This window comes from Artemia sp. Qi Xiang Cuo, chromosome 6 (assembly GCF_049724085.1).
Source record: "Artemia sp. Qi Xiang Cuo chromosome 6, ASM4972408v1, whole genome shotgun sequence".
Taxonomy (NCBI): Eukaryota; Metazoa; Arthropoda; class Branchiopoda; order Anostraca; family Artemiidae; genus Artemia; species Artemia sp. Qi Xiang Cuo.
The window spans coordinates 32,096,280-32,105,085 of record NC_142799.1 but is presented as its reverse complement, the minus strand read 5'-3'; positions in this window follow the sequence as shown (position 1 = coordinate 32,105,085).

Below are 8,806 nucleotides of genomic sequence, written 5' to 3'. Positions count from 1 at the left end.
CAACGAAAAAAAATCCAAAATGAACTTTGAAACTGTTTCAGAATGTAATAGTGACAAGGTAAACCACGAAAAAACACTACCGAAATATTCCAACTCTTACATTTCAACGAAAAAAGTTCAAAATGAACTTTGAAACATCTTCAGAATGTAACAGTGGCAAGGTAATTTGAAACATCTTCAGAATGTAACAGTGACAAGGTAAACCACGACGAAACACTACTGAAATGTTCCAACTCTTACATTTCAACGAAAAAAATCCAAAATGAACTTTGAAACATCTTCAGAATCTAATAGTTACAAGAAAAACCACGACAAAACACTACTGAAATATTCCAATTCTTACATTTCACAGAAAAAACAAATCAAAAATGAACTTTTAAATATTTTCAGAATGTAACAGTGACAAGGTAAACCACGACAAAACACTACTGAAATATTCCATCTCTTATATTTCAACGAAAAAAGTCCAAAAGGAACTTTGAAACATGTTCAGAATGTAACAAAGACAAGGTAAACCACGACAAAAAACTACTGAAATATTCCAACTCTTCCAATTCAACAAAAAAAAACAAAATGAGCTTTAAAACATCTTCAGAATGTAACAGTGATATGGTAAACCACGACAAAACACTACTGAAATATTCCAACTCTTACATTTCAACTAAAAAAGTCCAAAATGAACTTTGAAACATCTTCAAAATGTAACAGTGACAAGGTAAATCATGACAAAACACTACTGAAAAATTCCAACTCTTACATTTCAACAAAAAAAAATTCCAAAATGAACTTTGAAACATCAAGAGAATGTAACAGTGACAAGTTAGACCACGAAAAAATACTACTGAAATGTTCCAACTCTTACATTTCAACAAAAAAAATCCAAAATTAATTTTGAAAAATCAAGAGAATGTAACAGTGAAAAGGTAAACCACGACAAAACACTACTGAAATATTCCAATTCTTATATTTAAACGAAAAAAAAAATCCAAAATGAACTTTGAGACATCAAGAGAGTTTAACAGTTACAAGGTAAACCATGACAGAACACTACTGAAATATTCCAACTCTTACATTTCAACGAATGAAATCCAAAGTGAACTTTGAAACATCTTAAGAATGTAACAGAGACAAGGTAAACCACGACAAAAAACTCCTGAAATATTCCAACTCTTACATTTAAACGAAAAAAATCCAAAATGAGCTTTGAAACATCAAAAGAATGTAACAGTGACAAGGTAAACCACCACAAAACACTACTGAAATAATCCAACTCTTACATTTCAAAAAAAAATCCAAAATGAACTTCGAAACATCTTCAGAATGTAACAGTGACAAAGTAAACCACGACAGAACACTACTGAAATATTCCAACTCTTACATTTCAACGAAAAAAAAAAAATCAAAAATGAGCTTTGAAACATCTTAAGAATGTTACAGAGATAAGGTAAACCACAACAAAACACTATTGAAATATTCCAACTCTTACATTTCAACGAAAAAAAATCTAAAATGAATTTTGAAATATCTTCAGAATGTAACAGTGGCAAGGTAAACCACGACAAGACACTACTGAAATATTCCAACTCTTACATTTCAAAAAAAAAATCTAAAATGAACTTTGAAACATCTTCAGAATGTAACAGTGACAAGGTAAACCATGACAGAACACTACTTAAATTTTCCAACTCTTACATATCAACGAAAAAAAAAAATCAAAAATGAACTTTTAAACATATTAAGAATGTAACAGAGATAAGGTAAACGACTAAAAAACACTATTGAAATATTCCAACTCTTACATTTCAACGAAAAAAAATCCAAAATGAACTTTGAAACATCTTCAGAATGTAACAGTGACAAGTTAAACCAAGACAAAACGCTTCTGAAATATTCCAACTCTTACATTTCAACGAAAACAAATTAAAAATGAACTTTGAAACATCAAGAGAATGTAACAGTGGCAAGATAAACCACGACAAAACACTATTAAAATATTCCAACTCTCCCATTTCAACGAAAAAAAATCCAAAATGAACTTTGAAAAATCAAGAGAATGTAACAGTGACAAGGTAAACCACGACAAAACACTACTGAAATATTCCAACTCTTGCATTTCAACGAAAAAAACAAACAAACTGAACTTTGAAACATCAAGAGAGTGTAACAGTGAAAAGGTAAACCACTACAAACACTACTGAAATATTCCAACTCTTACATTTCAATGAAAAAATCAAAAATTAACTTTGAAACATCTTCAGAATGTAACAGTGAAATTGTAAACCACTAGACAACACTACTGAAATATTCCAACTCTTATATTTAAACTAAAAAAAAAATATAAAATCAACTTTGAAACATCAAGAAAATGTAACAGTGACAAGGTAAACTACGACAAAACACTACTGAAATAATCCAACTCTTACATTTTAACAAAAAAAGATTTTAGATTTTTTTTTCGTTGAAATGTAAGAGTTGGAATATTTCAGTAGTGTTTTGTCGTGGTTTACCTTGCCACTGTTACATTCCGAAGATATTTCAAAGTTCATTTTAGATTTTTTTTTTCATTGTAATGTACGTGTTACAATATTTTAATAGGGTTCTGTCGTAGTTCAACTTTTCACTGTTTCATTCTGAAGATGTTTCGAAGTTCATTTTGGATTTTTTTCGTTGAAATGCAAAAGATGAAATATTTCAATAGTGTTCTGTCGTGGTTTAACTTGTCACTGTTACATTCTCTTCATGTTTCAAAGTTCATTTTGGATTTTTTTTTGTTGAAATGTAAGAGTTGGAATATTTCAGTAGTGTTTTTTCGTGGTTTACCTTGTCTCTGTTGCATTCTTAAAATGTTTCAAAGTTCACTTTGGATTTCATTCTTTGAATTGTAAGAGTTGGAATGTTTCAGTAGTTTTCTGTCATGGTTTACCTTGTCACTGTTAAACTCTCTTGATGTTTCAAAGTCTATTTTGGATATTTTTGTTTTCGTTGAAACATAAGAGCTGGAATATTTCAGTAGTTTTTGGTCGTGGTTTATCTTGTCACTGTTACATTCTCTTGATGTTTCAAAGTTCATTTTGGATTTTTTGTTGAAATGTAAGAGTTGGAATATTTCAGTAGTGTTTTGTCGTAGTTTAACTTGTCAATGTTACATTCTGAAGATTTTTCATATTACCTTGTCACTGTTACATTCTGAAGATGTTTCAAAGTTCATTTTGGATTTTTTTTCGTTGAAATGTAAGAGTTGGAATATTTCAGTAGTGTTTTTTCGTGGTTTACCTTGTCTCTGTTGCATTCTTAAAATGTTTCAAAGTTCACTTTGGATTTCATTCTTTGAATTGTAAGAATTGGAATGTTTCAGTAGTTTTCTGTCATGGTTTATCTTGTCACTGTTAAACTCTCTTGATGTTTCAAAGTCTATTTTGGATTTTTTTTATTTTCGTTGAAACATAAGAGTTGGAATATTTCAGTAGTGTTTGGTCGTGGTTTTATCTTGTCACTGTTACATTCTCTTGATGTTTCAAAGTTCATTTTGGATTTTTTAGTTGCAATGTAAGAGTTGGAATATTTCAGTGGTGTTTTGTCGTGGTTTACCTTGTCACTGTTACATTCTGAAGATGTTTCATATTACCTTGTTACTGTTACATTCTGAAGATGTTTCAACGTTCATTTTGGACTTTTTTCGTTGAAATGTAAGAGTTAAAATATTTCAGTAGTGTTTTTTCGTGGTTTACCTTGTCTCTGTTGCATTCTTAAAATGTTTCAAAGTTCACTTTGGATTTCATTCTTTGAATTGTAAGAGTTGGAATGTTTCAGTAGTTTTCTGTCATGGTTTACCTTGTCACTGTTAAACTCTCTTGATGTTTCAAAGTCTATTTTGGATTTTTTTCTTTTCGTTGAAACATAAGAGTTTGAATATTTCAATATCGTTTGGTCGTGGTTTATCTTGTCACTGTTACATTCTCTTGATGTTTAAAAGTTCATTTTGTATTTTTTCATTGAAATGTAAGAGTTGGAATATTTCAGTAGTGTTTTGTCGTGGTTTACCTTGTCACTGTTACATTCTGTAGATGTTTCATATTACCTTGTCACTGTTACATTCTGAAGATGTTTCAAAGTTCATTTTGGACTTTTTTCGTTGAAATGTAAGAGTTGGAATATTTCAGTAGTGTATTTTTGTGGCTTACCTTGTCTCTGTTGCATTCTTAAGATGTTTTAAAGTTCACTTTGGATTTCATTCTTTGAATTGTAAGAGTTGGAATGTTTCAGTAGTTTTCTGTCATGGTTTACCTTGTCACTGTTAAACTCTCTTGATGTTTCAAAGTCTATTTTGGATTTTTTTTCTTTTCGTTGAAACATAAGAGTTGGAATACTTCAGTAGTGTTTGGTCGTTGTTTATCATGTCACTGTTACATTCTCTTGATGTTTCAAAGTTCATTTTGGATTTTTTTTTGTTGCAATGTAAGAGTTGGAATATTTCAGTACTGTTTTGTCGTGGTTTACCTTGTCACTGTTACATTCTGAAGATGTTTCAAAGTTCATTTTTGATTTTTTTCGTTGAAATGTAAGAGTTGGATTATTTCAGTAATGTGCTCGTCGTGGTTTACATCGTCACTGTTACATTCTCTTGATGTTTCAAAGTTCATGTTGTTTTTTTCTCTTCGTGAAACATTTACATTGATTTTTCTCCTCATGAAACTGCTAACAAGCGCACAAAAAATTCTGTTCTACTTAATAAAAAAAAAAATAATGACCAGCATACAAAATCCAAAGTTTTTTTTTTTTTATTTAAAAAATATCAATGTAATGACGTTAAGAAAAAAAATACTTTCTATTGTCTAAAAAAGTGTGCCCCTAACAAATAAACGAAACAACAACCTGTTGTAAATGAATTTTCTTTTATTCCAATAATGACACATAGTATATTACACCTTATTAATATCTATGAATAAAAACATTCTTGGTCTAACATCCTCTTATTCAAGAGCGGTACGTTCTTCTTGTGACAGTAATGGTTGGGAGGTATATCATGGTGATTGCAGACGAATATTATCTAGTTTTGACTGTAACATCTAGACCCCATGTATCGCTCATAAATGTCATAGCCTCCAGTTAAAGCAAGAGGTTTCACTGGAATGTTTCCCCCATCAACTCCTTGAACAAAAGAACTTTCCATCAATTCATCTTTATATTCATTGATGATATTGTCTGCCAATGCCCTTTTTATTTTGCCTGTGATTTCACTGTCTATTTCAACATTATTTTTACATATATAACAGTTTTGGAACATAGACAATATACGATTAATGATATTAGTGAAGGAGTATGCCTGTTTTCTTATTGTCTTCTTTAGAATGCTACTGCCGGAAAGATGAAGAGAGGATGTATCAGCAGGTAATGTGTTACCAGCAACAGTAGCAAGGAGTTGTCCCCGATTATCGACGATTTTTTTTTATCTTTTCATTCTCTTTGAGCACTAACTTCTCTTGTAATGTTACTCTCGCATATCCACCATTTACACGATTGAAATTTCTTGGGTGCTCCAAAGGAATTTAACTCTTCGCTATCGTGACAACGTACACATACATTTCCAATAGTGCTAACACTTGGACTTGTTTCATAGTTCAGATATTTCTCCTTGTCAGCATTCAACGCGACGATGATTTTATCATGTGCACATACTTTCGTTGAATAATTTATCTTCACTTTTTAAACAAAAATATGATGCAGATGTCAATCCTTCCAATGTAGAAAAAATTACTGATTTAATATATGCAGTAAAGTAGCTGGTGTCGATAGCCGGGCATAGAGTATCACTGGGAAAGCCGCGTCGTGTTTATGAGCAAGCATAGAGAATGATTGGTACAGCCGCAATCATATTTCATGTTATTTTAAGATACGTAAAAAAAAGTTTAAAAAAACCATGTTTCAAAAATAATAAAAAAAAGTTCAAAAAAAAACTTCACTCTGACAATTTCATTTTGTCAATGTTATCCCATGTATCTGACAATAGATGTTGATGCCGAATTGATACCGAGTTGATACCGACATTCTAAACCTTTGATATGCTAGCATACTCTGAAAATGATGAACACATAATAAGGTAATGCATAATATATTTTTAATGAAATAATGACATGCAGAATATTAGTATAATTATATACTATTATACATTATTAATATCATTGAACAACTTGGGACATTCTGAATCTGCTCCATAAAATAATGCTACGTGTTCTCTCTTGATAGTGCCCTCTGTAGAGATATCTATCTTGTGTTTGTCTCTTCTTTAGATCTTTCTTTTCTGTCATATCGAACTTCCTTTTGTAAGAGCTTCCTTGTTCTCCTGATCTTCCTTGTAATGGAGAGGATGCACTTTGTTTGTATTGTTTCTTGTGATATGGGTCGGCCTCTTCCACTGCAGAAACTGATGAGCCTACTTTTTTTCTCACCATTTCATCAAAGATTCTTTTTCTCATTTCTTGCAGATTGTCCTCTTCTATTTCATTTTCCATGATTTCTAAATTTGCTGCATTACTCTCATATGAATTACTGAAGTCATGATAGTGACCATTACAAATAGCACAGTCACAATAAAAAGATGTTTCTAACTCAACACTTTGATCCTTGTTAAAATCTGCTATGTAGTTGATTGATGTAACTTTAGTTCTCAAATGGTACAGAAGCGTAGTGTCGATAACCGACCATAGAGTACCAGTGGGAAAGCAGCATCTTGTATATGAGTAAGCATAGAGTACGATTGGTACAGCCGCAGGCATACTTCATGTCATTTTAAGATACATAAAAAAAAGTTGATTAATTTCTAAGTCCAAAGATGACCTAGATAAAGTTCATTCAACCTGATACGGTTCAGTGGTTCCTATACGTCTGTGTAAAATGGAACCTCAATACAGAATGACCTAGATAAAGTTCGTTCAACCTCAAGAGTGCCCTAGGGGATGACCTAGATAAAGTTTATTCAAGCTGATACGCTTCAGTGGTTCCTATACGTCTGTGCAAAATGGAACCTCAATAGAGAATGACCTAGATAAAGTTCATTCAACTTGATACGCTTCAGTGGTTCCTATACGTCCCGGCAAAGTGTAACCTCAATAGAAAATCACTTAGATAAAGTTCGTTCAACCTCAAGAGTGCCCTAGGGAAAGACCTAGATAAAGTTCATTCAACTTCATACACTTCAGTGGTTCCTATACGTCCCAGCAAAGTATAACCTCAATAGAGAATGACCTAGATAAAGTTCGTTCAACCTCAAGAATGCCCTAGGGAATGACCTAGATAAAGTTCATTCAACTTGATACGCTTCCGGTCTTCCTATACGTCCCGGCAAAGTATAACCTCAATAGAGATTGACCTAGATTAAATTAGTTCAACCTCAAGAGTGCTCTAGGGAATGACCTAGATGAAGTTCATTCAGCTTGATACGCTTCAGTGGTTCCAATACGTCCCGGCAAAGTATAACCTCAATAGAGAATGAGCTAGATAAAGTTCGTTCAACCTCAAGAGTGCCCTAGAGATTGACCTAGATAAAGTTCATTCAGCCTGATACGCTTCAGTGGTTCATATACGTCTCGGCAAAGTATAACATATATATCTACTATTATTTATAGTGTTGTACGAGAGAGGGATTGAATAGGTGGCAGCCCTCCTCATATAAAATATAATTTGTTTTTGTTTTTTAATTTTAATGTTGCTCCTTACTTTCAGTTAAAAACTGTTTTTATTATACAATTATAAAAAAAACACGAGGCCAATCACCCTTGGCATCTTTGAGTAGTTTTAGATAAAAAGAAAATTCAAGTGCTTGAGAAATATTATTCTGTATGAAATATATTCATATTTTAGAAACTTGAAGAATATCAATCCTAATGGGATTCAATATACATATTTAATATAACTGATGAGGATTTCTGTTATCACTCCAGTATTTTTGCTGCCACAACGCTGCAAAGAATTTTTAAATTCTTATTTTCAACATCTTATAAGAAAGTAAATTTCATTATTTTTTCTTCTTGGACTTGCACGTTTTAATAAAACTGACCCTTGGAAATAAAAATTATATCATTGGAGTCGCTAAAGTCAAAACCCCTATGCAGGAGAAATACAGTCCCTCTCGTGAACAACAAGGAAAATCACTTTTTTCCATGTAAGCACTGAAGAGCCTCTTTTTCTTCTTTTTTCTTTACCGCTTGTAGGGTACTAGAAAGTGAAATACTATTTAAAAATATATGCTAGCCAAGATTTGAACGAGCCTTGCCATGAGTACAACGACAGTTCGTAATTAATAGAACATAACTTCCTGTATGGAAATATTTTTTTATATTTTTTGTTGTTCTCCAACACATGTTTGTTACGTGCTAGAAATTTATGAAAACAAGATAGCCTTGAACTCAAAGAGTTATCACCACTGGAAACGTCTTTTTTATGCTCTATATGAATCTAAATAGAAGCATGTTGATGTGATCATGAGATTTGAATTGAGCCTTTACAAGCTTAATTTTGAATTAAATTGCAACTTTGTTAAGTAGTGTAGTTGCCCACTATTTTCTTTGTTACCAGTATGTGGGAAGAGGAGGGGATGTAAGCCTATTCCCTAGAGTTTCCACCCGCTAGATTTTTCAAAACCTTTTTTTGGGCGTTTCCTTTGAAAATGCCATTTTTTGTATTTTCACTGAAAAGAGAATAACATTTTTCTTGCCCGATCTTGCCCGATCTGGTCGTTAAAATATCCTAGTAAAAATATGTATTTCTACCTGGGATCCTGTCTATTTACTGCTGTAACTGTAAGCAAAAT